At 40.3% G+C, this 27397-nt stretch overlaps 1 protein-coding gene across 12 annotated transcripts in view; it reads right to left on the reverse strand.

Moving 5' to 3' along the window:
- BBX (BBX high mobility group box domain containing) overlaps positions 1-27397 on the reverse strand; it is a 143919-nt gene that overhangs the window by 104416 nt on the left and 12106 nt on the right. For 8 of the 12 annotated variants that reach the window (XM_030448001.1, XM_030448041.1, XM_030448015.1 and 5 more), the window contains exon 3: positions 21721-21809. The exons of 2 other annotated variants lie outside the window; for them this stretch is intronic. The gene's annotated coding sequence lies outside the window, so the exon portion shown is untranslated. The remainder of the gene's footprint in view (positions 1-21720; positions 21810-27397) is intronic. 2 more of the 12 variants (XM_030447983.1, XM_030447977.1) reach the window with 1 other exon arrangement.

Genomic DNA, 27397 nt, shown 5'->3' on the forward strand with positions numbered 1-27397 from the left:
AAGGGGAGGCATCCATTTTGAGTAACTTTACTCTGCAGTGGATTCTGTTCACTTTTAGACAAAATGCACAGGTTTTTGCAGTAGCATCTTTTGGGACTACTTTTGAGAAAAAAAAAAAATACTCCCTGCAAACACTATGGAAACACTATATGGAAACACTAGTCTCCATTACAAAAAGACACATTCTGCCATACTTGAATTTTACATCTGAGAAACCTCTGACAGTGCCAAGGTTTCAACTCAGGTTAGCTGGCCATGAGAGGAGACTCTGTCCCAAGGCACCACCCCCTCCCCGCTGTGACTATGCTTCCCAGTGAAGCTCACCCAGTACCATCTTGGACAGAAGCCTGTGGAGGATGTTGCTGCCATTACAGGATGTCCACAAGGAGGGTGTCTACAACACTATTAGAAGATGCTGCAACAGGTGCAGTAACTCCATCTCCTCACCAGCAGAAGCTGTGTACTTATAGAACCATGGTCATGACCCAGCTGCATCAACTCCTGATGTGCCGGGTCCCTTGTATTTTGGTATAATTTGCCTAATAAAGAAAGCATTATTCTTGGATTTTCTCTCATTAACTAGCTTCTCCACTTACAGGAAGAGGACAGACATTCGTTTTTCCCTCCAAAAGAAAGATATAATAAAACCAAACTGCCAATTTATTTATTTTTTTTTATGCTTAGGATTCTAGGTAGTTCTTTCAATCCTTCTGGCTTTGTAATAGCCAACTGAATTTTGTGCTGTGCAAGCTTCATAGGAACATTTAAGTAAGGTGTTGTGTTTTTTTTTCCTCATCCTGAATCTATCACTCCATTTGTTCCTTTCCCACCAATACAGCTTTGTTTTGTAAAAAGTTTTCATTCAACAGTATCTTCTTGTACTCTAAAAGTGTTACCCAAAAAATCTGGAGAGTCAATGTGCCACATTTTGCTATAGGCTTTCAGTTTACTTTGGTTGCTAAGAGGAACAGTAGAGATGGTATTTTCCACTGTTTCACTATCTGAACAACTTCCAATCAAGCAAACATCAATCCTGTAATCCCTTGTTAAAATCCACTAGCACGAATTTCTGTACTTGGACAGTCTCACAGAGGGTAACAAGGCTCTGAACAAATGCACACTATCACATCTCAAAACAGGATCTTTACCTTGGGATGTACCATTCTGCTACTGTAGCCAAAACACAGCCCCAGGGAATTAATGTAGAAATATTTATCCCTGCTTTTTGCCAGCACCTAACACACATAACTAAAGCTTTTAAACCACTAACAAATATTTCCCAAATTCCACAAATCACACTGAAGCAACAATAATAGCCCTGCTATTTAAAAAAAAACATACAAAAAATACTACAATACTGGTCACAGATACATACTCTTCTTACAAACCACTGGAGGAGAAGGTATCTTCTCTGCCACTAGTCAAAATCTCCGAGTAACTGATCATATGAACATTTGCAGCATCAGCTCTGGACTTAGATTTAACCAGCACTTTGAATCTGTAGTAAACTGCTATTCTGCATCTAGATGGAGCTACCTTCCTAAAACCACTTACCAAATACACTCAACTGAAAGTCCCATGCAACTTTTAAGAACAGCCTGGCATGTAGCACGCTATGCTGGGTCACACAAAGGAAAGCTATGCAAGGAAGCACCTACTTCAGAAAGGATCACAGGAGAAAGATAAAAGCAACCTCCCAATTAGACATGTTATCTTCAGCATCAGTAGCTAACTGATGCTATCTGGACTGGAAACTACCCAGACTGCAAAATTACATTTAAAAGATGCTTATGTCCCCAGTAGAAGAAATATTGACAATAGTGGTCTATTTCTGGAGAGACATCCTCCTTTTCTTGCATTTTACTTAGCCTGCCCTTAAGGCTCTATTTTGACAAGTAGTAAGATAGCATAAGCCAGTTCTGAAGCCAAAAGCAGTCCTGTCCCTTGTCCTTCTTCTATTCATCACATTCCTGGACTACATTTTTGGGCCACCAAAGCTGCTCAGTTCTCTGATCTGATTCATGACACAATATATGATCCACCCAATGGTGGTCAGTTCTATCCTTGGACAGAAAAAGTTAAGCTAATAAACCACATTAATTTTTACCTATGGTCAGTCCAGTTCACTACACAACTGCAAAAACACTAGCATGACCCCATGGGGTAGGATGAAAGTGTCTGAGGCTGGGACTGACTCTTTCTGTGGCAGGGCTGCCATTTAACATGGTGCTTCATTTCTACCTCTGTTGAAGAAATCTTACTTCTGAGAGTCTTAGTCTGAGAGCTGTAGTTCAGACAATATATTTTATCTTCTGTCTATGTTGAAGATGGGGTCAGAATTACACATGTAATGAACTGAAGGAGAAAAAAGACTCTGGGAGCCATACCCTTCATGCCTACAAATAGAGTGTACTTATTAATAACCTTGTGATCTCTCCAACAAGGAAAGATCCAACTTGCACACAGTACTTCCCATCTCCCTTCAGAGCACTCCAAAATAAATTTAAAAATTCCCACAAATTAACAGACAGCCAGGTTGCCAAGGTGTGACAGAGAAGTAGCAAATGCCTTGACCCTAGCTGTCAGCAGCAAATCAGTAGGAAACCTTGACTCTGCTGATGCAGGTTAGACTTCTTGCAGTGGCTTCTGATCAATCAGAAATTTTCAAAATAAGTACAAAATGAGAAAAACAGCACAGAAGTCCAGCAGGTGTTATGCTTAATGCTTAACATCATGCCTGTGTTCACATTCTCTCTGCTGGCAGAACACAAGTAAAAAGGTAGCAATTTTGACATGTAAGACTTGGATACTTGGGAAGACATTCGCATCTGTAGGATTAAGTACATTTTTCATGCATTTCTCATGGAAACATCAGCATTAGAATTATCTTTAGGATCAGCACACTGAGACATACAGGCATGCATCATCTTTCTAATATATTTTATGTGCTGTTCATATCGGTTTTTACATATGGTTTATCTCTCAGAGTAATGACATAACACAGGGTTAGTTTCTTAAGCACAGGTATATGGCAAGAACTAGATTCAGCAGCAATGAACCTACAGTTTGCATGAAGGCAAAACCACTAAATGTAGTATAACCAGCACCTGTAACTAAATACGAAAGATGCAGGGCCATACATGGCTGAAAGTTTTGTTTTTATTTCCTATATTGTACTCTTCTATCACTACCACAAACTGGGCAATAGAAGTGGTTTGTTATTTTTCTTTTGAACCTTAAGTATTTACCTATAAAGCAGTACAACTACCAGCGGTAACTGGTGGCCCTGTAATACAACACACTCTTCAGAAAACACACTCCCACTTGCCCAACAATTAAAAGCAGCAGTGTTAATTTACACCAAGTCACACCCAAAAATGCTGCCACAAATCAAATCCCAGTCTCTAATTTACCATACTACTCTCATTTTCCATTAAAACACATCGAACTTAAACTGAAGTTTCCCACAAACTACCTTCAGCTGAGCTACTGGTGAATTTCACTGCAAGAGAAGTATTCCCCACTCCCACAACTAATCAAAGACTAAATTTGTTTCATTTTGTAGAAGAACCAGTAAATTCAACTTAGTATCACAAAAAACAGCTACTCAAAGCACTCCACACTCTGGATCACAATCACATTCGATTCTGGTCAGGCCTCAGAGCTTGGGACACATCAGATCTCCCGTAATCCCAAACAGGATCCTTAATTTGTTCCTGTTGTCTCTTGTCATCTGGGAAGCAGCTCAGACCTGAAGCAGTGCCCTGTGGCCATGAGGACAGTATCCAACAGCCTGCTGGCCCACCACAGCTTTATGTTTTCAGTGGCTTCTTATTTAGAGTCCTCTGAAAAATCACTAAGGGCACAAAAGCCAGAATGAACAAAATTGTCCCCTTAAATTGACTATTAACAGGCAGTATTGAGAAGGCAGCAAAAGAACAATACCACAACACAAAGGAAGTAGCAACCTGCCACCAGTTAGGGATTAATGGTTGTAGAGGTCCATTAGAAGGCATACAGAGAATGATGCTCACCTATTTACAAAGCTGAGAGCTGCTTAGTGAAACTGTGATACCAACATTCTTCACTCCATAAAGAAAAATTATTTTAAAAATTTAAGATACTGCAATAATGTAAGAATACACATTTCTACACAAATTGTTGTCTTGTTGCAACTGAGATATTCTTCCAAATAATCTGCTTTTGCTCAACCAACCTAGCTTCCATCCTGAGGGATGTGGGATGTTCATAAACTGTAAGGTTAATTTTGGTGGTTTTTTTTTTTTCCTTTTTTGTTTTTCCTGTGTTTATACACATGAAAATATGAATTCTGGTATATATATATTACCTCCACACTTTATAAATCATGTTATTCCCTCACATACACCACATTATTCTGGATCCACAGTTACAGTGAAATCACTGGGAAGTCTCTGGCATTCTTCAATCTATTTGAAAGTTCTGAAACTACCTATCAGAGTGCTTTTTCTATTGTAAGCTGTTTAGAGTTAACCTTACCTTTATACTCTGTCCTTAATGGCCATGTCTGTGCCCCGTGCATCTCCACTTTTCAACGAAAAGAAAACCAAGTTTAGCCACTATAAACTTTCATTGACTTACAGTTCTCTGCTCCAACGAAATCCATCATTTCCTGAGTATACTCCATTACAGTATTAGTAGGAGCACAAGCATCTAACCAGAGAGCATAACAACGTAATTGCTCATTTCTTGTTATTGAGCCCGGCACAGGTCGTGACTCTTGGTTCCACCTCCAACAACTCCGCGACGACGTGGAAGCGGCACTCACCTCCTTCGCTTTCCACCGTCACAGAGCTGGCACAGAAATGTTTTCGGTGCAGCTGCCTACCATTCTGCCTACAGCTCTGCTTCGCTGCAACAGAACAAAATCACCGCGATGCCGCTTTTTCCAGCTCGGCGTGCTCGCTTGTCAGAGAAGAAAAAAAAACAACAAACCACGAAAAAACCAACCAAACAAAAAGAAGCCTGCAGCCACCCATTAAAAAAAATAATAATAAAAAATAACTCCAGACCGATGAAAATAACTCTTTCAGGGGAGGAGTATCGCGGTGCGGAGGAGCAGGAGGAGCAGGAAGCTGATCTCAGCGGCGCGGGTCGCAGGGCCGGGCCGGGGCGGGGCGGGCGCACGGACGGGGCGCGGAGCAGCGGCGCAGGGACTCGCGGTGACAGCTCGGCACCGCCGCCTGACCGAAATACCTGCCTTACGGATAACAACACCCCCTCACAGACATCCCTTTTCCACTCCCCCAAAACACACACACGGACCTCCTCTCCCCCCTTTTCTTCTTATTTGCCCCCTCCCCCTCCCCCCCCCCTCCCCAATTCGTCCGCCCGGGCCGACGTCAGCGCGCAGGTAACCGGCCCTGCGCCACCGGCCACAAACCCCCCCTCCCCATCCAAGACCTTCCCGGTGTCCCCAACACCTCCTTCCCCGCAGAACCCCCCCCTCCCAACTCGTACCGTACGGCTGAGCCCACGTCCAGCCCGGAGCCGGCCTGGAACGACGGGTCCTGCGTACGGAGAAGGATGCAAGGAACCTGCTCTCCCCTGCTGGAGGGAACTAACTCTTCCTGCGACTTAAAAAAAAAAAACAACCGATGGTGGGGGTCGTCTAAAAAAAAACGGGGCTGCCATGTTTGGTGCCTAACTAACTTCTTTTGATGGAGGTATAAATAAAATAAATAAAAATAAATGCCGTCATTAAGACAGCATTACAAAAACCAGTGTAAAACAGAGAGATGTGTGACATCGTAAATAAACGAGAGCCTGGAAAACAAAGTGTCGAGGTAAAGCCAAAAAGACACAAGGCAAGGTGGACTGACTACCACGGGAGCCATCAGCTGTTGTTTCCAGAGAAGAATTAAAACCTGTAGTGGAAAACAGCACGCCAATGGATCTTCCCAGCACACACACGGCCAGAACCTGATCTATACCTCGGGGCAAAAAAGCAGGCGATCTCTATGCATTCACAGTTCTTCTAAATGAGACCACGTAGATTTCCACGGAGAATATTCCTACCTAGACAATGGTCTGGCTCTCTTTCAGGTCCGAATGTTTTGCCTCATTAGCTTTGCATGGCAAGATCTGCAGGCATTTTGCAGTGGAGGGTACAGAGGGGGCAGAGGACCAAACAAAACAGTACAAGAGTTCAAGCCCAGTTCCTACACTTTCTGAAAATGTTGTCTGATGTCCTGGACACTAGTAGTGACAGAAGAAGGAAAAAGAGCAGCGAGGTGGCCAACTCATTTTTTTCTTTTCTGCTTATTTCATGCATTTTCTCTTGCCTGCTCAATACAGGGACCTGTAGATGTCTTTAACTCACATTTGAAAAATCCTGCTACAGGAGATTATATAAACCAGCAACTTTTAACAAAGGATTTAATGACTCCTTTGAAACTCACTGTGTCCTGTTCACTTTTTGACACTGTTTCAAAGGATGTCCTATATTCTGCCCCCAGTCAAAGGCAGACTGAGCTAGAGGCATCATCACACATCTTTCTCTACCTCTCTGCAAAGCTCGATGGCCTTCACTTGCAAAAGTGGACAGATGGGACCCACGTCTTTTGTCTTCAGCCTTCCCCATTAACATCCTGCCTTTGGTGACTGCAGTTACATTACCTCCTCAGGCTGTGAGCAGACAAGTCACTGATGCAGACACACATCCCTAGCTACAGCTACTCTGATGGAGTCATCAGCTCGCTCTGAGAGGATGCAAAGCCTCACTGCAGCAGTCAGTACCTTTAGGTGTTTGCAGCAGTGCTGGCAGAGCCACGAGCAGACTAAAGGTGGCCTAAATCTCAGCATGCAGGCAGGCCTGCAACACACCAGATCCTATCGACCTTAATCTCAATGCTGTTTAGTGCTCAGGCCTGTGTAATTTGGCAACTTTATCCCTTTTTGTCCAAGTAATTGAGACACTCCAGTTTTACACTCGGAACTCGTCTGTTCTTTTTGAGGAAACAATACTAACACTGAAGAGACATACACCTGCTTCCTTACTAAGATATAATTTAAAGGCAGAATTATATCAGAAGTAGGAATGTAATTTATACACCCATCTGAACATATTTTGTGACTATTAAAACCAATAATCCCCAAAATCTGTCTGGAATATTGAGGTGGTGCGTGGCTCAACAGCAAGCAAGGTTAAGATATAAGGAAGAGCTCAACTTCAAATGTAGCAGCAAAAGACAGTCCCAAACCTTTTCTGATTTAATTACTGTTACATAAATGCCTGGCTTCTCTTCAAATCAAACCTGACACCTCTACAGCATCACATACAGTTATGGGAGTCCACCATAACAGAGATAAAGGAGTCCACCAAGACCACCTCTAATCCCAGGATTATTCCCTGTATTTCAGAGAAGCTGTTTCCTACTTGCTTTACAGAAGAGAGATTTTACAGCACTGAGTATTGGTTTTCCCTTGCTATCCAAACTGGTACTCAGTTTTGAAAGCACACTTCTCAGTTCTCACAAACACTGGCCAAGGATGCTGTTGCTACAGTGTGCCACCCTCCTTCTCCCTCTGCTTCTTCAGTTCAAGTACACAAGTACACCAGCAGTGAGTATTTAACTAGATACAGAAAGGCAATCTCTGGCACTCCTGAGATGACACCCGCAAGACAATTTAACCCACCAACTTAGAGAACACCAGAAGCACTTTAAAGAGTATTCTTAGTAAATTAAAATAATTTACCAGTTTATGAGGTTGACCCCAAACACTTAAGGCACATCTATAACTTCAGCAACACGTCTTTAACAGCAAATGCACTTCTTTAACTTACACTATCTTGACTTGATCACCAACTGAAATGCTTGTATGTGTTTTGAAGTAACATGCAATCATTTATTTTGCTATCAATTTTTATAAATATTCTGAAATCTTCGCCTCTGTCAGTCTTTCAATATTGAAGGGACTTAGGCCTTAAGGTGTCATACATAGAAAAAGTTGGAGAGACACCAGTTAAAGTATTGCTTTCACTACAAAAAGCTTCATTTCTTTAAACCTGTCTTTCTACACCAGAAACTTCCTTAAGAAACTACCATAGCATCTTCAAATAATTACTCTCTACTTCTTTGCCCCTCTCAAGTTCCCTCGACTGAGGTCATCAAAATAATAAGCACGTTTTAAAATCAAAGTCTACTGTTTGCAGGATTTCAGGGGCAGGACTGCTAAAGTCATTATTAGGCAACCATTCTCTCAAAGTATAACAGTTGTGCTTTATGCTACTGAACAGTTAGTGGCTGCTGTCACTATCTTTGTTGGTGAACACTATTACCCTGTCCAGAGGTCTCCAACTTGGGTACACATACAGCACTAGACCAGCAGTTTTTACACTGCAGTCTTTATTTCCTACAGGTCTGCAAAAGTAACTAAGAACATTAGTCCACTGTTGGCAGACTTACATTATTTTTTTTCAGCCATTTGTATCATCAACAGGACTCTCAGTGTTTTTATAGTAATTTAGAAAAAAAAGCTGAAAACCTGCTACTTTGTGTCAGCTTTTTTTTTTTTTTCCTTTTTTCTTTCCCCTCCACAGGGAGAATACACTTTTTAAAAGCTTGAAAATGGTCATGAAAAGAGATCATCTAATATATAACCAATCTTTAGCTACTAGACAAAGATAGAAAGATGACATGAAGTGGGAAGTAGCAAGCACCTACAAGTGTACACACTTTAAACTCATTCACATATACTTAGAAGTCCAGGGAATTCCAAATCTAGTAGATATTATGAACTGTTTTTAAATTAACTCAAAATTTCTATATTGCTTAAACTACAGTTGTCAAGTTCATTCATATGTGAAAATTTATGACCTGTCACCCCCTACAATAAAGACAAATGGAGATCAGCCACCAAACTGTCTCTGTATTTATTTAAAAACAAAGTCAGCCCAAGATTTTGAACACAAACTTACTCAGTCCATCAGTACATCTATCTTTGCCTGAACTCAAATGACAGAATGACCCCTCCTAGGTTGCTACTCAAGTACTTCATGAGCAGTCAAGTTACTAAGAAATTGACCAAAATGGAGAAAACCTGGTGGAAGAAGTTAAAAAGGGAAAAATAACACTGATGGATCTTGAATGATTGAAAACTTCCTCCTGCTAACCAGCAGAGAATATAACAGCAACAACCAAAGAACCAATGAAACAAACAAACATTTTGAGACTAGAATTAAAATACTCCAAAATTTAACCTGGTTTTCACTGACAGTGAAAACAATTCCTCAGTCAGTCAATTCTGCAATATTAGTCTCCTGTTGTAAAATTACCTTGCGTAGAAGTCACAAAAGAATTGTGCTCACATACACATAGTTTGCAGCAATATCAATAAATTATAATGTGCACCGAAGCTATTTTATTTCAATCCCATGAAGAAATACAATATTTATCACTAAATCTAGACACAGTCACTACTCAGCTCAAAATGGATACAATCTCCCAGTCCAGTGCTTATATAACTCTGCAATACAACACAGCTAGTATAACACTCAACAGAAATTAATTGATAAAACATTCCAAAAACACCATCAACAATCTGTGTATTCAGAAACAGCAGAATCACCATTTGAGTAATTCCTAGATCTCAGTGTTTCTTAGAAGTTGTCTTGAACATTTTCATATGGGCACAGAAAACACTTCTGAGCTATGTAGCACATTAACAGCAGTTTTTCTGCCACCGGGAAGCCACTGCCCCATTACCTGCTACACACATCCATACATCACAAGTGTCAGAACAACTTCAGGTACAAATGTCACACGTAAATAATGCGTAAAGTACCCAAGCCAAAAATCCTACCATAAGCAGCGTGCTGCTCCATCTTATCCCTCCCCCACACTGTTATCCTGAGAACTTAAATCCCAGTTCTTCTCTGCTATAGGTGGAAGGCACTCAGATACTACGTACAATGAGGCAGAATAAAATCCTAATATGTTTCCCTCCTTTTTAGCTTTATTACCAGAACTAGATCCTGGCAAATTTAGAGATGCAGAAGTTTGTTTCTCATGTGTAAGATCACAGATTACCAGTAGCACAAAACCCCCAACCCATTTCCAATAGCAAAATTTCTTAATATTAGGAGGGTTTTGTCTAGTTTTTGTTTGAAGAATAATGAGAGCTGTTCTTCATGAAATTAAAATGCAAAACAGACTTTCAAAAAGAAAACTGCATTAGTATAATCTTGTGTATTTTCTCATTCTCCTATCAGAAACACTTTATTAGAGAGACACATGCTTCTTAGATCATCCCTATTTTCTTCCTGGATGTACTGCAACAATATTCTGTAAGCATATTATTAAAAGAGATACAAAGGTCCAAAGAGCAGTTGCAAAAAAAGCTATTTCACTCTGCTAATTTGAATCAAGTTTTATAGTTCCCATCTTCCCTCCTAAATGGAAAACTAACTGTGATAAAACATCAAGCCCAATTAGAAACAGCCACTACACACAACCATTTATTTGAATTATTTCCTTCAGATTATGTGCAATTGTTTTCACAGAATCCTTTAGGGCTTGGGCCAAATATTGTCATTTTTTTTCTTCAGAAAAAGCAACTTCCTCCAGCTTCATACTTCCTTTGCCAGGTACTTCACTGAATTAAAATCTTGATACACACAAAAATATTTTATTTTCATGATGGAAAACCTCTACAGCACCCTGAGTTCTGCATTCAGGATAGATCCGTGATTTTCTTTAGGTTACAGTATTAGCTTGCACATTTGAAAGCTCAAGTCTGGCATTTCTTTAGCAGTAAGACAGTGACCAAGTGTAACATAAGATTTCAGCACTAGAATAAGAGCTCAGAATTTTGAAGCTTAGTCCAACTGGTACCACATTTGCCAAAATTCCGGAGTTTATCTTTGGTTTAGGCTCTGTGATCTATGATCTGTTCCTTTCAGACTTAAGGGCCAAAAATCTGACAGACTGTAGTCATGGGAAGAAGCTGGGGAACACAGTGGGCAAGACTGAACACAGGCAAGTGACTTAAAGAATAGTGGTTTTCCCACATCTGTGGATAACTGGCGGCTGTGCCAGCCACATCAGGAAATAAGATCAGTCTCTGTGGCAGCACCAAGCAAGAGAGGGAATGAGCACAGAGGAGATGTGAAGTCCCTGCAGGTGGGCTGCCACCCCATTCCTGGCATATCCTGATTTTATCTTTCTCCATAAACATGCTTTCTGTAAAAGCAAGCAGGGCAGCAAGCAGTGAAATAACTTTCACATTCAGTTTTACACAAGAGCAAACCCATCCTGACCTTTAACCGTCCTCTCGTTATTTTAACCTACAGCTTCCCCTCCCACCCTTGCCCTCTGGCAGAGAAGGACCAGACACCTCACCCTGCCCCAGGATGCCTGTCTCTCCACAGGGACACACCAGCACACACCACAGTCAGGCCTGGCACAGCCATCCCTGGGAAGCAGAGCTGCTAGAAGGACAGCTGGCCCCAGCCAAGGCCATCGCAGCTGTGAGCAAGGACAGAGGACTCCTCCCCGGAAACACAAGAGGGAGGGGGGGGTGATAGCCAGCAAGAAAGCACCATGTTGACACAGTACCCAACGTGGAAATCCACAAAGTAAAATAAAAATCCCAGATGTCATCCAATCTTTAGCGGCTCTTCTGTTTTATCAACAACTACTTCCTCTGAATGACTGCAAACAAACTGAACTCAAGGTGCTGCTGCAAAACCAATAGTTAGCTCTGGCTAACTGCAAACTTGCTTTGGGAAAAAAAAAAAAGTATCATTTCATCTCCAGTAGTAAATGTTGCTCAGGGTTTCCTACACCAGAGCAAAACATTTGCTGAAATGTCTCTCATGACCATGTCCACTCTAACCCCAAGACCTGACACCAAAGCTGGATGAGTGAATCACTGGCTATCACATGATCTGCTCTAAGAGTTTCTCTCTGTTTTGTCAGCATACTATCTAAAACTAAATGAGTCATTTTTCTCATTCAATCAAACCCAAATATGACACTGTGGTTTTCTCCTCAGTGTTTGTGTAGGACTCTAAAGCTAAAAAAAGCTTCCATTATGTAACAATGCATTTTACTATAAAAGAATACAAAACAGATTACCGACATTCAAAACCAACATTTTTACTTCAAACATGCAACCTTCCCTAAGGAAACCCCCCAAATCCAAACATTTTCACATCCTCTGTTCAGCCACCCAAAGTCAATGCACTATGTAAAGTGCTGACTGATGCACATATAAACACAGCAAACCTCTTCATCAAGGAAAACCATACAGGTTTCTTGCCCTCAAGCTTAAAACACATTAAAAATGTGCTTTAAAATATGTGGCACATCATAGAAGAGGGTCAGGTCTCTTCCTGCCACTCCAGCATGAATGCAATCAACACAGATGTCAACCTTCACATTAGTATAAAGACAGTAACAACATATTTGTCCTTCTGTAATACAGAAGCAAGTTTTATGTTTTTAACTGGCAGGAAGAAAAGGCTTAAGCCAAGCCACTCACTACCAAAGGATGCAACTTTTTCAAGAGCCACACTATGTTCTTGGTCTATGCAGAAGAGCAATGAACACTCTGGGTGGTGGGGTACAATGCTGGCTTGCCAGTAACACAAATTCATCTTCCTGTATCTGTCCTCCACTCCTTAAGGTTAAACACAGGTTAACAATAACAGCTCTTTACATGAAAACCCCAAGCTGAGAAACGCAGCAGCTTCAGAGCTGACCCATTGCTCCTTTTGCTACTGATGCATCTTAAACTGCCACAGAAAGGTACGAGGGCCCGTGGGGACAGCAGAACTTCCAGCTGCTGCTGTTAAACTTTAGAAGAATCATTAGTTCTTTCCCTGTGTCTCTCACCTAGCTGACCACCACTGCTGCCACCTGGAACCCAGCCTGGTAAGGGCTGGGAAAAGGAAGGAGAACAAAAGCAACTGCTAGCTTTGGTGCTGGAAGACCTGAGAAAGGGCAAGTGCACTCCTCTAGGAGAAAGAGGCTGCTATAACAAGCCACCTGGATAAGTTCAACATCTTCTCCAATGCTCATGTTTTTATTGAAGGAATTCCACTATTATAACTTGATCTTCTGACTTAGATGTCAAGGGGTGGGTTGTAAATGTAACTGCATCACTTGTAGACAAATGTGGTGTATGAACTACACAGACAGAATAATTCCCTGTCAACAGACACTTCTTTAAATCTTCAGCAGCCTAAATGCCATATTGATTATTCTGGTTTGGGGTTTTTGTTTGTTGTTTGTTTGGGGTTTTGTTTGTTGTTTGTTTGGGGTTTTTAACAACTTCTCTAAGAGGATGGGATAGAATGTTAAATACGGCCTTTGAGAATTATACTGGTGTAATACCACAAGGCTTGGCCCAATAATCGGAGCACTAACTAGTGAGTTATCACATTTGCAGCTTCTTTTAATTGGAACACACCTGATTTCTTTCAAGTCACTAAAAGACCAGCTTCATCTACTTAAGCAATGAGTACTAAACAGACACTAAATTGACTGATACACACTAGATACTTTAGATGAATGCAGGTAACTTGGCTGCAGTCTTGACTTATTTTTGTACTTCACATACATTCCCAAGGACATACAGGAGAGGTAGAAAAGCAGAGGAAAAATTCTACCCTGAGCACCAAAGGCAATACACTTATCCTCCCTTGCTTCCCCCACTCCTGTAAAGTGGAGGAACAAGCCTCCTAATAAGCAGATCTTATCCCCAACTAGTTTTCGCTTTCAGCAACAAAACTTTCTATGAAAATAAATACCAAGTTAATTGAATAATACTTTCCCAAGGGAAAGTACTGGTTTTAACATTCAGTGCTATAAAAGAAATCCATAAACAGGATTTGCAACTTGCTGGTACAGAAAGAGCTGCTAGTGCAGCCTAACCCAATTTTGCATCTTGAAGGAATGCCCAGGATGTGCCCCCACTGCACATGGCACCAAGTGCCAGTGACAGCCCCAAAGGCTCTAGACACTTCCAACAACCGTGTGCTCCAAGACACAGAAACTTGATTTAAACCAAATAATCAAGTACAAGGAGCTCTAAACTACAGCAGTCCAGCCCAGCTCTCTATGAGCTCATTTGCCCTTATTCCATTCGAGTAAAATTAGCACGCACAGAGCTCCATGCTATCACTGCCAAACCACTTCTGATACTTGTTCCACCTTACTGAAAACACATTCAGGTAACTACACAACAGCAATCTACAATGTAGACATACCCTTAAGGTTTGAGATTATAGGTTGGACATTAAAATGCCACATTTTAACAATGTGTTTCTAAAAAAGTTGGTAACAAAAAACCTTTTGAGATTTTCTTTAGAACACCCAGCATACCGCAAAGCCAGTCCTGGAGATCTCAATATCCCTCAAATCCAAATCAGACTTGGGAGGCATGCAGGAAACTCTTAGTTTTGTTAGCAAGCAGGCAGTGTATTTTTGCCTGCTTGTGGGGTTGGATGCACTAGCTGAGTTGGGCATTTACCAGGGGACAGTGATGCCCTGCATTGCCATGGTTATGGAGAAGAAAAAGCACTCAGCACCTCGGTAGGAGATCTGGTGGATGGGACAACCCCAATTGTCCCTGAATTAAGTAAAATCAACAGAAGAGTTGAGACGTTTAAGACAGAGCTTGCCAGATAGAGAAGACCAAAGGTTTTCTGGAAGATCCTTACATTGGAGAGCACAGGGCCTGTGTAGTCCTATTCACCTCTATTTGCTCTAGTAATACTGTGATTGATTTGGAGGTACACAGCACCTGTTATCAATTGCCAAGCTATTCAGTAATCTTTGCTAAGCCTCCCAGTTCACTGTAACAAGTTTAAGAACACCACAAAGTAGGTATGTCACCAACACCACCCAGCATCCACTATCCTACTGTAAAGCTACCACTCTGCCAAAAAAGGCCTGTGTCAATATACACTCTGAAGCTGACTTCTGTATTGATTCTGTGGTTGAATTTAAGCAAGCTACTTGCACTACTCTTTCTACCCCTGGTATTACCAAGACCACTGATCTTTTGTGCATAAAGAAACTCAAGAACCAAACTCCACCTTGCTATACTATTTCAAATGTGCAGTAGTAGGTAACTCTCCACAAGCCACATTAAGGTCCATATGTTTGTGGAGGACAGGGACCACACTTAAATAACACTGTTGAACACAGACATCTTGGCAATATATGAGCTTCTGTCTTAAACTTTAAAAACTATTTGTTTTGTCATATGGATGTACAGGTATGTGGGGTTTGTGTATTACAACTCAACATAAGTGACTTGTTGCCTCTGAGTTGCAATAGGAAGCATCTATTTCATTTGCATGACTGAAAATTTTGAATGTAAGTAATGACAAATAGAGCTAAGTTTGCTTCAGTACACAGTAACTGCTTAATAGCTCACAGCTCATAGGAATTCAAATATGGATAGTCCAATCCTACTGGTACACAAATGTATACATCATGCACCTCTTCAACTGCACAGAACAGATTTCAGTAGAGTGTTCATCAAATGCTGAATCCTTACTTAATTATTTACTTTTTTCATAATTATTTTAGGATGTTTACATAAGAACTAAGATTCTTTTAAAATTAGAGGCAAGTGAAAGGTGTAACCACTGGAAATCACAAAATTTTCACTTTGAAATTCTAAGTATCATCTATTGCATTCAGAAAAAACATTTACGTCTGCTCTAAAACTAAAGATTTTCCTAAATTTCATGCATTCCTGCAAACATGGGGATAAAAAAGAAATGCTTCTAGGCTCCCATATTTTGGCAAGACAATAGTATTTGCTACTTCCTTATGACAGCTGCTGAAAACAGCCTCATTTCTACATTCTGTCCTCCCACCCTTGTTGGTAAAATGGGGTCCAGGTGTTATACTGGACAATGCAAGCAAGTGCAACAGATATGTAAGTCACTATGGAATTACTTTACATGTTAAGTTGCTTCCATCGTTGCTAGGAAAAGAAACATCACTTTCATACACAGGCATGAAGGAATTCTCACAATTCACCTCATATGTCTATTCCAGATATGCCCATCAGAAATGCATGGATTCTTTTTCTACAGTATGATGACAAGGAGCTGATGCTGAGTGGGACAGGAGAAACTGAAATTTCCTACGACTTGAATTATTTTTATTCCCAGTATCTGTCTACTAGTTAAGAAAGTTACTTATTCTAAAGTTCACCTTAGTCCTAATGAACTGCACTGCCTGTCCACAGAAACAGGCTTGTCCAAATTCCAAGATATACCTTGTCAATGTACAGATCTGTACTATCATTCAAAACATAAAAATAGACATCTACTCATTTAAGATAAGATCTCTTAACACAAATCAAGACATTAACAAGTCTCAAAGCCAACACTCTGTGGCCAGTCATTTCATCTTACTATTATTTTGTTCAGCATTGCCTCTACCAACTAAAACCCTCAAGTCCACAGATTTTTTTCTAAGGTAGGCCAGGGAGATTTTACAAAAGTAAGAGACTTAGAACACAAAGTGCAAGGTTAAGCAAGCATAAGCATGTAACTACATCATGTCTTTGATGAGACACAGTTGATTAACCTTGCCCCTCTCCCCCTCCCCTTGTTCATTTGCAGTGCTTTACATCCTGATGTATATTTTGGGAGAGCACTGACCATCATCAGGCAAGTGGAAATAAAAGCAAGAAAAGGTGAAACAAGAACTCCAGCACCCTAAAGAAAGACTGGAAACACTGGGAAAAGAATGGACTAAATTTCAGCCTCATGCTCTGCATACTAGCAAACACAGTCTCACTAGTTAGGATGAGCTATTCTGATTACTTCCCGTAATTCCTGAACTTGGGATACTTTTAAATGATGTTTTAATTTTTCAGTTGCCAAAGAAAAACATTTCTATGGCCTCACTGAAGCAGCAAAGAATGCCTTTACTTCCACAGTCCCTCAGCCCTGGCTGCTGTGCTGCACCTCATGATCAGCATTCCCACAACATTAAGGTGAGTCTGCAAGTTAAGGAAGCTCACTGCCAGTGTGTTAAACTATGAACCCTGTATGCCAGCATGATCCTACGTGGCTTCATCCCTGCTCTCTATTCACAGTGATGATGCACATTACAATGAAATTATCACCACCAAGTGAATAGAAAGATCCTTTTTGTTGACAAAGAAAGAATGCTTGAATTCTATCTTTCAAAGATCCTTGAGAATAGCAGCTTGTTCATTTACTCAAATTATTCAGAAGTCAACTACACACCTCAACGAGGCAAATTTTTGAAATTTTGGTCTAACTTGTTCATGATATGAATGCATGCAACTAGCAAAATCGATTTACTACCTTTACTTTACACCTCAGGCCACGGCTCTACTATAGAACAGTTAGCTCCTGCCACCTTGTGGGACTCCATGGATTTCCCTTAAAGCTTGTTCCAGCAGCAAGCTAGTCAGTTAAAACAAACGCTAAGGAGTTACTTTTGTCATGTTTCACCATGGTGAATGTTAAAATAAGAGAGAAATATTTATGGAGAGGGTTTGCCATTTTGAGTATTTTCGGGTTCATTATTCCTAGCACTGTTTATATAGTTGAACTGCTGGATTTAGTAATTTTATGGAGGGTGCTTTAAATATTTAAGTATCTGTCAAGAATTTTAACTTTTGGAAGCAGATGCATCTAAGTTTAAAATAACACTATGATCAAATACTTGTCACAGTAAATTTCACATATTTGAAATAGATTCCACATAGAAATAATAAGAAATTAGGCTGAAAATCTTTACAGTCGGGTGTTAATTTGAAACAATATAATAACCTCCACCTTAGGAATTATGCATGTGTTTAACTTTTAATATGGTGATAACACACGTCCAGTTCTCAAAAAAAATCTGATTCCATGTGATTATTTTTGACTGCAATTTGACTTCATATTTAATGTTCTTCCTCTCCTCATCCCTCTCCACTCCTATCCTGCATGACTAACCTAATGAGAGAAATTTTCCAAAGAAGAATACTCAAATTGGAATGGAAGATGTTTTTCGATGCAGTCCACGGAGCTCCGCCTTCACGTCTTCTATGTTGTGTACTGCCCCTCTCATGGGTAACTCCTCACACCTACTTTATGGAAGTAAGACAACAGCAGCTGCAAACAATAGAGAAGAGATATGGTTCTTTTTTTTAATTTAAGCAAAACCTCTGCTGCACCAGATCTCAAGAATGAAAAAGCAGAGGAGTGCAGATGGTGCTGCTCCATGAACCCGATCAACAGCTGCCATGAACCTGCTCCTTTCTGTACCCAGAGCTAAGTGATTTGTTACAGATGCACAGGGGAGCAGGAACAGTTAGGGAGAGCTCCTTCCCTCATCATCAATTGGCATCCAGTAACTTCCTTGAGCTCTGAGGAATATTTTACCTTCCCTCATCATCATCATCGTCTCGCAATGACTTCACTGAACCCAGTGAGGATCTACCATGCTCTATACTTGATGCTAACTGTGAGAATCAAAACAGGAACAGCTCTTCCCAACATTACAAGCAAATAATCTCTAGTAAAAGGCTTAGTAGCTCACGAATAAACTCAAGAACAATAATTACAAATCCACAGTGAAAAATACTGCAGGAATGTCCTCTTTCATTCATAAGCAGAACATATTTTTGACAGAGTGAAACATTGACAAAATATTAGGCAACTAATTGGCATGGCACACTCGAGGGAAGAAATATTGTTTGAATAGTAAGTTTTATCATCTCACAAGCTTCCCATGTAAATTCACAAGTGAGGCTGTCTCTGATAGCCACCATATTTTTTCTCTTCCCCCTTACACTACCTTTCCCTATATACTCTTTCAGTCCTAGTAGCCACACAGTTAACTTAGAAGCTAAGGTTCAGAGATGTCCACAACAACCTCTAAGCACACCTCAGCCCTAGTACTAATAATCCCTCCCAGACTGAGCTGTATCTGTGTGCTGACTGTTTGGAAGACACCAAAATGTTCCTCACAGTTGTCTCTACCCATCTCAATCTCCACCACAGGAAACTAAGACAGACAGCTCTACAAGAAGCATCCTCAATCCAGATGATCAGGGCATAAGAACCACAGGATATGCCCTACCAGCCCTAGATACAGCAAACACCTACCTTGCAAGGACAGCCCAGGTACCACTACACTCTTACCTCACTCTGAGTATTTGAAACACTGGTATGTTCTTGCTATGAACTCTTTGGTTCAGTCTTCTCCCTGCTCTGGAGAACCATGACATTAAGCCAGTTTCACAATAACTGCAAACATGTATTAAAGAGCCATCTTCAGTCCTTGGACACAGCAAAAATAAAGAGCATGCTCTAGGGCACAGGAATGGATATCAGATCTAACACCCCCTGCAAGTCTCAGTAACACCATAAAGCATATGAGGAAAATTAGGACTCTACAAGAAATTCCACTGTGATGCAAGTGAGCAATATCCTGACATAACCTCTTATTCCCATATTATTTCTACAGTAGTTTTATATTCAGCAGTATAACCAACGCAGCGAGAAAATCCCCGAGATAACTTTCTGATTGTCTACATCCTCACAGCAGTCAAACTGCAGTACCAGGGAGTTCAGCTACTACCTCATTCCTCCAAAATAATTTGAAACCAGCGGCACCATAGCCACACTTCTTACATCCTGATGAGGAGGGTTTTTCTTGGAGAGTGTAACTGCATTGGACCTGATAATAACAGCACTCCTTAGCAGTTGCAGGCTGAAAAAGTGCCTGATGATTTTCAGTTCCCCCTGTTATCCACAGCATTCTGAACACACACAGTGAAATCTGACCAGCATGAACTTTGCTTAAAGTTGTGAGTTCTCTGGTGAACCAGAAGCATCCGGTCCAGGATAAGAAAGCATCACAGCATGGCATCAGCCTGGTCCCATCTGAAACACTACTTCTCAGCTGTCAGTGTAAGATTTGTTTTACCTTTTTCTTGGAGAATTAATTATACTGCAAAAAAACCCCAAAAAAACAACCCACCATTATTGACTTTTGCCAACTTTTGCTTAGGGAAATTCCCAAGAAGTTACATGAAATTCTTTATTCATAGTCATTCATAGTAACTGGACAAAACACTATTGGACTGCTTACCCATTCTGTTTTAATTTTGTAAGTAACCTTATTGAGCTCATTTTAGTGTCAACTCTTCAGCCTCATATTTTGAGGAGAAAAGAGAAAAAAATCTGAATCTAATTGTCTCAGTTTCTTGAGAAACGCCTCTAAAAGTCACTCAGGTTACAGAATATAAGAATTTCCGTATGTATCAAGTCTTATCACATTTTCAAGAGAAGCCTCTTTTTCAGAGCCAGAATCCACAATGTGATTCATCTTCACCCATTTTTCCATTGATGCCAAGCCACAACAGCCTACCCAAAACATACACGTGCCCAAAAATCTGCACCAAAATACCTTGGAGCATGATCAGACCCCTGTAAGATTAACTGCATGTAAGGCTTCAATCCTGCAATGGCAATAGCTCGGGCAGACTGCTACAGCAGAAGCATTGCAGGACTAGACCATAAAATAATCAAGTATATAAAAATCTCTGTCCTCTTCACAACTGAAGTACAATTCTTAAAAAACCAAACAAAAAACATTAATCAATTATCTGGATGGTAAAAAGGATCAGCATTCTTCAGGACGAGTTCCTTAATATCTACAGGCTGTTTCCCCATTTTTTGCTTGGTTGGAATTTTTTAGGGTTTTTTTAGAGCATTTCTTTTCTTGAAATTAATTTTTTTGGGTAGTAATTCTTTACCATCTCCCTCAGATGAAATCCCTACATGGCCCCTGTCTGAAAGATAAACCCAACATAGGAAAAACTCAGCCCAAAAGTTGCAAGTTTGGCAGCATTTAGAAAAGGACAACGCTTAAAAACCTGATAGTGCTGGCTTGCACTGTAGACCAAGAAGTAAGCCACTTGGTAACTACTGATTTTTACTATTTATCATCTTCTTGTCTTTTTATAATTCTATTTCACAGTATAGCACACAGATGGTTGGACTTGAAGATGAACAAGGTATCAAGAAATGTATTTCAAATGGAGTGCTCACATGCTCAGTACTGTGTGCCAACTGAGAAAGAGAAACACACTTAAATCTGTAGGTCAGCATAGAGGTCCACAGCTCTGAACATTACTAGTCTAAGAAAGGAAGGCACAAGATCCATGGATTCTCAGTCTTGTCTGTTTTAGAAGACAGTTATTAGGCCTCTTTGTTATTGATCTACAAAGAAACTCCAAGTTTAAAACCTGGGACCTGAACTACAAAGTGCTCCAACAAAACGCCACACTGCTGCAACACCAGCTTCCCTCCAGATCACTTTAGAGCAAGAAGCTCAGGATAGAGAGCTCAGCTGAAGACTCCTGAAAAGTCTTCTGAGGAGTAGGATATTTTAGCTCATGCCTGGAACCAGCATAAATATGTTTGTCACCTTCACACATCTCAGAACACAAACAGAACACGCTTATGCATCCTTCCAAAAGTCACTTTCAGAGACACAGGAAGAACACAGGGAGTATTAGCACAGCACTGAGTTAAGAAGAAAGTCTGGGTTGGAAGAATGAAACACTAGGTCCACAACAAAAAAAGTAGCTGGTATAACAAATTTAACAGTGACATAAAAACTTACAGCAAGTTCAGGAGTTCTGAATTTGGTTGTGCCACCAGCCATCTGGTCTTACCTGAACATCCCTGGGTCTACTCTGCAATCTGCAAAACGGGGGTGGTGACACTGGTTCTGAAATGTTTGTAAAATGTAGTTAGTTGATGCCTGTAAAAGTACACAATAGAAGAGCAAAGTGTTATTATACTCTAATAACATTCTGTGTAACAAAATATGTTAACACATGAATAGCAACACCATTTGTGTTCTACAATACACACCCTTAAAGACTGTTTATATACCTGTTTAGAAAGTGACTTGTTTTGACTCTTTGGTATGAAATGTTAAAGGTCAACATGAAATCCACCTCTCTGGAGAAAGAACCAGGTGTATTTTCTAGATCTTCACAAATGCTAAATAAAACTAAGCCTTGGAGTAAAATTTTCGCCAAGTATTGTGCCACCACCACAATCAATGCAATTGCTATTTTATCCTATGATGGAGTTAACCCATGGTAATAAATCTTAAAACAAAACAAAAAAAAACCTGAAAAAATCTGGAAACTCAACTTTCTGCCCTGCTACTCAGTACCAATTTTTCTTCCAGAGATTGTACAACACTTTACAAAAGAAGAAGCCATCATCATCTATAAATTTGTAAATGGAGAAACACAGAGAAAAATAAAGAGGAAGCAAGCTTATTGAAACCATGAAGCAAGTTACTGGTAACAACTGTGGCACTAGTCAGTGTCTGGTTTTTTTTCTCCTGTTCCATCTAGCACAATTTGCAACCTTTGCCAGAATCCTAAAAGGAAGCACTAACCTTTAATTTGTTTGCTTAAATGCAAGTGCAGAGTTGGAGTGTATTTTCGCCCATCCTTCTGCATGTACTTGATCTTAAAAAGTAAATTGTGCTAGATACAGCATTGTGTATGCCTCAGGTCATACTTCAAGATGTTCATTCAGTGTCTGGGACACATTTTACTAGAAACTCACTCTAAGATCATTCTTCTTCGCTCCTAGCACCATCAGAGTATAATTTATGCATTACTATATGAATTTGCCTGCCTTAGAATTTGCCTTGTTTCAGCTACACTGTAACACAATCAGAATAAATATTACAGCACCAAGATACTAGTTTATATCCAAGGAAGGGATTTTTTGTGTGCTTGTGCTTCTACACCAGTTATTGTAAGAACAAAGGAGTGAACTTACAGATATGTGACTGAAAGGGATATTACTGCTTTTTTTTGGTCCCCGTAGCTGAAGAAGTTGTTAAAAGGTTACTGCATCTATGCTTGTATTTTCACCCCTATTTTTACAACAATAATATTCACACCAATCATCAATGCCATTGTGCCAGCTAAGTATAAATGATCCTCAAAGAATCTTTAAAGAGCTTCAGGAAGGTTTTCTCCTAAGTCAGAATATTTTTCCACCAAAGTCAATAGCAAAGTTCTCACTGAACTCAGTATGACAGTGATAAGACCTACTGGGGCACAGCTTCAGGGTAACAGCACAGCTCCTTTTTGGAAGGCAAGTGGGGGAATTTCACATACGGGTATCTGCCCCTGCCCTTTTGGAGCTGTGGAGGTAGAAGTACGTGGGAAGGTGATAGAATGTGTTCTGCAGACAGTGAATAATACATATGATATTTTGCAAATTATATTCCCCTACGTTGCAGCATACCTTATACCTGCTTGGGAGTGCTCAGGCACTGGTTGTGAAGATAGGATTTTCTGCAAGTTCCCGAATACAAAATGGCCTGTTAAGTAAATATGGACTGCTGGTGGGATTATTTCGCTAACTTGATCTATCTGACTAATTCTCCAAACTAGTGGGAAAAAAGGAGACGGCTTGAGCTGTGGTGATGGGGACTGAACCTCCTCACCCACAAATTAAAAAATCCAAACCCAACAACAACCACCAGCAGATAAACAAACAAACAAAAGCAAAGGTTTATTACTCTTCTTATCCAGCATTATTGATGTAGTTCCAGCAGTATTTTAAACACACACTGCTCCTAGCTGCTTTTGCCCCAATCCCAGTGACTAACACAACCAAACTTGGTTCAGCAGCCACAGTGGAAATGCACAAGCTCACACCAACTCCAAATTCAGACAAACCTGATTTTTCTATACAAATTTTTAGGCTGACGAGTAGCCTATTACAATGTGACCTAGCAGGAAAACACTGCTAAACACATACTTTAGTAACAGGCTTAGGAGACATCTCAAATAGAACACTCTCAAAGACAATACTTCTCCCTAGAAGGCTCAAATACTTCTTTTCTGAATGGGAAGAAAGCCTCAACATGTCACCCAACTTAAGGGGGGGGAGGAACAAGTTTGAACAATTCTGTCTTATCGAAATGCAGTAACTATAGCATCAGCCACATTAGTAAAGCATTCCATTTAAACACTTCTGCTAAACAAGAACTAATTGTTTTAGGGCAGCTTCATAAAACATAAATGCTTCAGAAATAGTTTCCATCAGAAAATTTGCTTAAATATGCAGCTACTTTATTTGTGGACTGATCTTGTACCAGATGTATGTGAAAATGAAAATGACGACCCTTCCGGGATAAGCAATTCACCTTACTTTGGCTTGTTCTCAAGAAAAAAAATAGGTAATACTCAGTACATCTCCCATTTCAATTTACAAACATTTGTGACCTGTAATAGTGTTTTGACCTTTGCTTCAATTTTCTTCTGATTTCTATTTAGCTTCTTATCTTTTTATATTTAGTTATAAAAGACCACAATAACTGTTGAGACTTCGAATATCCATTGATATGAAAGAGTATGAACAACAAGACCAAGACAGGATCACAAATCCTATGTTTGCACTAGGAAAAGAAGTCCATAAAAACACTTCTTGAAGTGTGTAACTCCTCCTTTAGGGCACGTGGTCACAAATTTGCAATATATGAGTAGTTTGTGTAACTGTGCCACCAGGCCTCAGGCACTCTACATTTTTGAGCATAACCCTTCTACTACCTGTGGTCTAACTCTGCATTCCTTAATAGTCACAGATACTGCTACATGGTTCCCCTGCTGCAGAAAAACTCTGTGGAGCTGCAGAGTCAATACATTTTATCAAGCTCTCTGACTGTGCCCAGATGCTATTAATATTTTGGTAGGGTGGAGGTTAGAATTCTTTACCCACATTAGCCCACAGATTTGATACGACATAGTTACCATTTTTTAAACTTCTTTTTTCTTTACTCTTACTTCACCTAATACTCCAGTATTACATTCAGCACCAAGTAATCAACTTGGTTTTACTTTTTGGTTTCTGGAAAACAGTGGTGCCAGATTCATTCCTGGAAGTTATAAAATTCCCTCTCAACCATTAAAATCACATATCACATAATCTTGAGGAAAGCTTGCAATAGCAATTTAAAAATAGTAACTTTTTTGTTTGTTTTTTTTACATTAAGTACCTAACTGTGTAAACAGGTGGGTATCTGTTGATCTGTATTTGCTAAAAGCTACAGAGGGGTCTAGGACCCACAAAAAGGAGGTTAATATGGTGACAGTGTCACCTAGTGAACTACTCTACATTCCTTAATGGCAGAAAATACTGCCCAAGGCATCCATTATTACTAGCAGAAACCCTGGGTAATGGATAGTGAAGTAATCTGAGAAAATATATTCAACTTAACAGAAACAGATAAAAATTAATCCTTTCTGAACCAAGAAGTCAGACTTAAATGTCCATCAGATGTGTACCAAATGTGCTAAGTGCATTTTAATAAGTAATATCTATTTTACATTTAAATTACGGCAAACCAATTTTTAATTCCACCACAATATTATTTAGACATTTGAGGTCAAAACTGTAAACAAAGTTCAAATACTGAACAGGTAAATCTTCACTGAAAGAGCAAAGAACATGCATTAGGTTTAAAACTGAGTTACCTCCAAGTATTAACTTCTTCTACTGCATTTGCAGAGAAAATGTCTTTGCTTCACAATCCACTTAGTGGTGTTTGGTGCAAAGCTGATAAAACTAACTAGGAACTGAAAAAGCAAGAGCACTTGTTTTCCTCATCTGAAAACACAAAGCAGAGAACTTGTCACACAGACAAGGAGCACTGGGCCTAAGTTTCTCCTGAGGAAATTCTGTTTGAATACAAGAGGAAAACTTTTCACTGTGACATCAGTCAGACGTTGGAATGGCCTCCCAAGGGAAGTGGTGGACTCCCTCACTTTGGAAAGCTTTAAGTCCCAGCTCGACAGAATGCTGGGACATATCATCTAAACAATAATATTAGGAGGATGGACCAGACGATCCTTGAGGTCCCTTCCAACCTGACATTCTATGATTTTATGAAGTTTGAGTTCTAGTAGTTCTCAAAGGTTGCAGTTGGCTACTTTATTGGGGATAATACTTTACTTACATTTTAGGTGCAAACTCTGTTTGCATTAACCTGTGTGCACACATGTGTTCATGCATGAGTGTAGCATTATTAAACAGAACATTTTTAGAGGCCATAACTTCAATAAACTTCAATTTGTCATGTCCTAAATCAAAACTTCCTAACAGTTGTCGTCTAAATAAAACAACGTTAAGCCATGTAATCACTTAGAAAGTGTGCAGGCACACAGTGCATCCTCTGAGCAAAAAAGTAGTGCCAAATTTAGTGTAAAGGCTATATTTAGCTACATGTTTTAACGGTCATCTACCAATAGAGATTGCCTCTGAGAAAACAAATACAGAAATACCAAAGTAAAGTGAGATTACGAGCACCAATTAAAACCAAGTGGTTTTTGACCAAAATCATAATTTAAAATCAGTTCAATAGGTATAACTAGAATGTCAAGGCATTGGACACGTAAGCACGCATACAGAGGGGCTCACGAGGCCCAGGAATATGAGGTGTAAAAAACACCCTGGTTCCACTGTGCCTGCCCCCACTCTCTCCTTCAGCCCTGCTCAATCTCTGCAAAGCCTGTTAGCGCTCCACAAAACACCATCCCCCACTCACTAAGATTTTTTTTTTTTTTTCTCTAGGATCCTTGAATAAGAACACATACTGTCCTCACTGGGAGACCCGCACTGTGCCCTTCTCTCCTGGGACTGATTGCAGAGATGTCTGTGATGAATGCCTCACCTCCCGTTTTGATTTCTCCCTTTCTGTCTCTGTAAGTGAGGAATAACAGTAAACTTCAAATGCAGCCCTGCGGGTTCATCCAGGAAAGTAAGGCTGCACGTAAGAAACTAGAGCACCCGTGGCACAGAAAGCAGCAGGACCATTCTTAGACAAAACACAGTATCTGGGCAGTTTTCTCAGGTGCCTCCCTACACACACTCCAGCATCCTCTCACTCGCCTTGGCCCTATGGCCACATGGTGCAGTGAAACAGAACGCTCGAGAGCGGCATCCTCGAGAATCCACTTCACTATATAAACAAATAATCTGCTTTCTCTAGGCACATCTCTCAGGAGGGCAGGATTCTCCTTTGCCGATTAAAAACCAGGAAGACCTTGCAGGCATGCAGGCCCAAAGCTCTGTTTGGAGCTCCCACCTGAATGAGAGGCCAACCCTGGGTAACCTCCAAGTTTCAAAACCTGCAACGGAGCATCCAGATCCCTTTAACTGCTTCCTCCAAAGAAACTGATGGTCCAGACTGTGGTGAAGGTCCCCATAGTGTAACATTTTGCCTGGGTCACTTTTAAACATAGACTGTATTCACCTTCTGCTGCTATGATACATAGTGCTGAGGTGAGACAGATGAGAAGCAGCAAGCAC

Source organism: Calypte anna, chromosome 1 (assembly GCF_003957555.1).
Source record: "Calypte anna isolate BGI_N300 chromosome 1, bCalAnn1_v1.p, whole genome shotgun sequence".
NCBI lineage: Eukaryota > Metazoa > Chordata > Aves > Apodiformes > Trochilidae > Calypte > Calypte anna.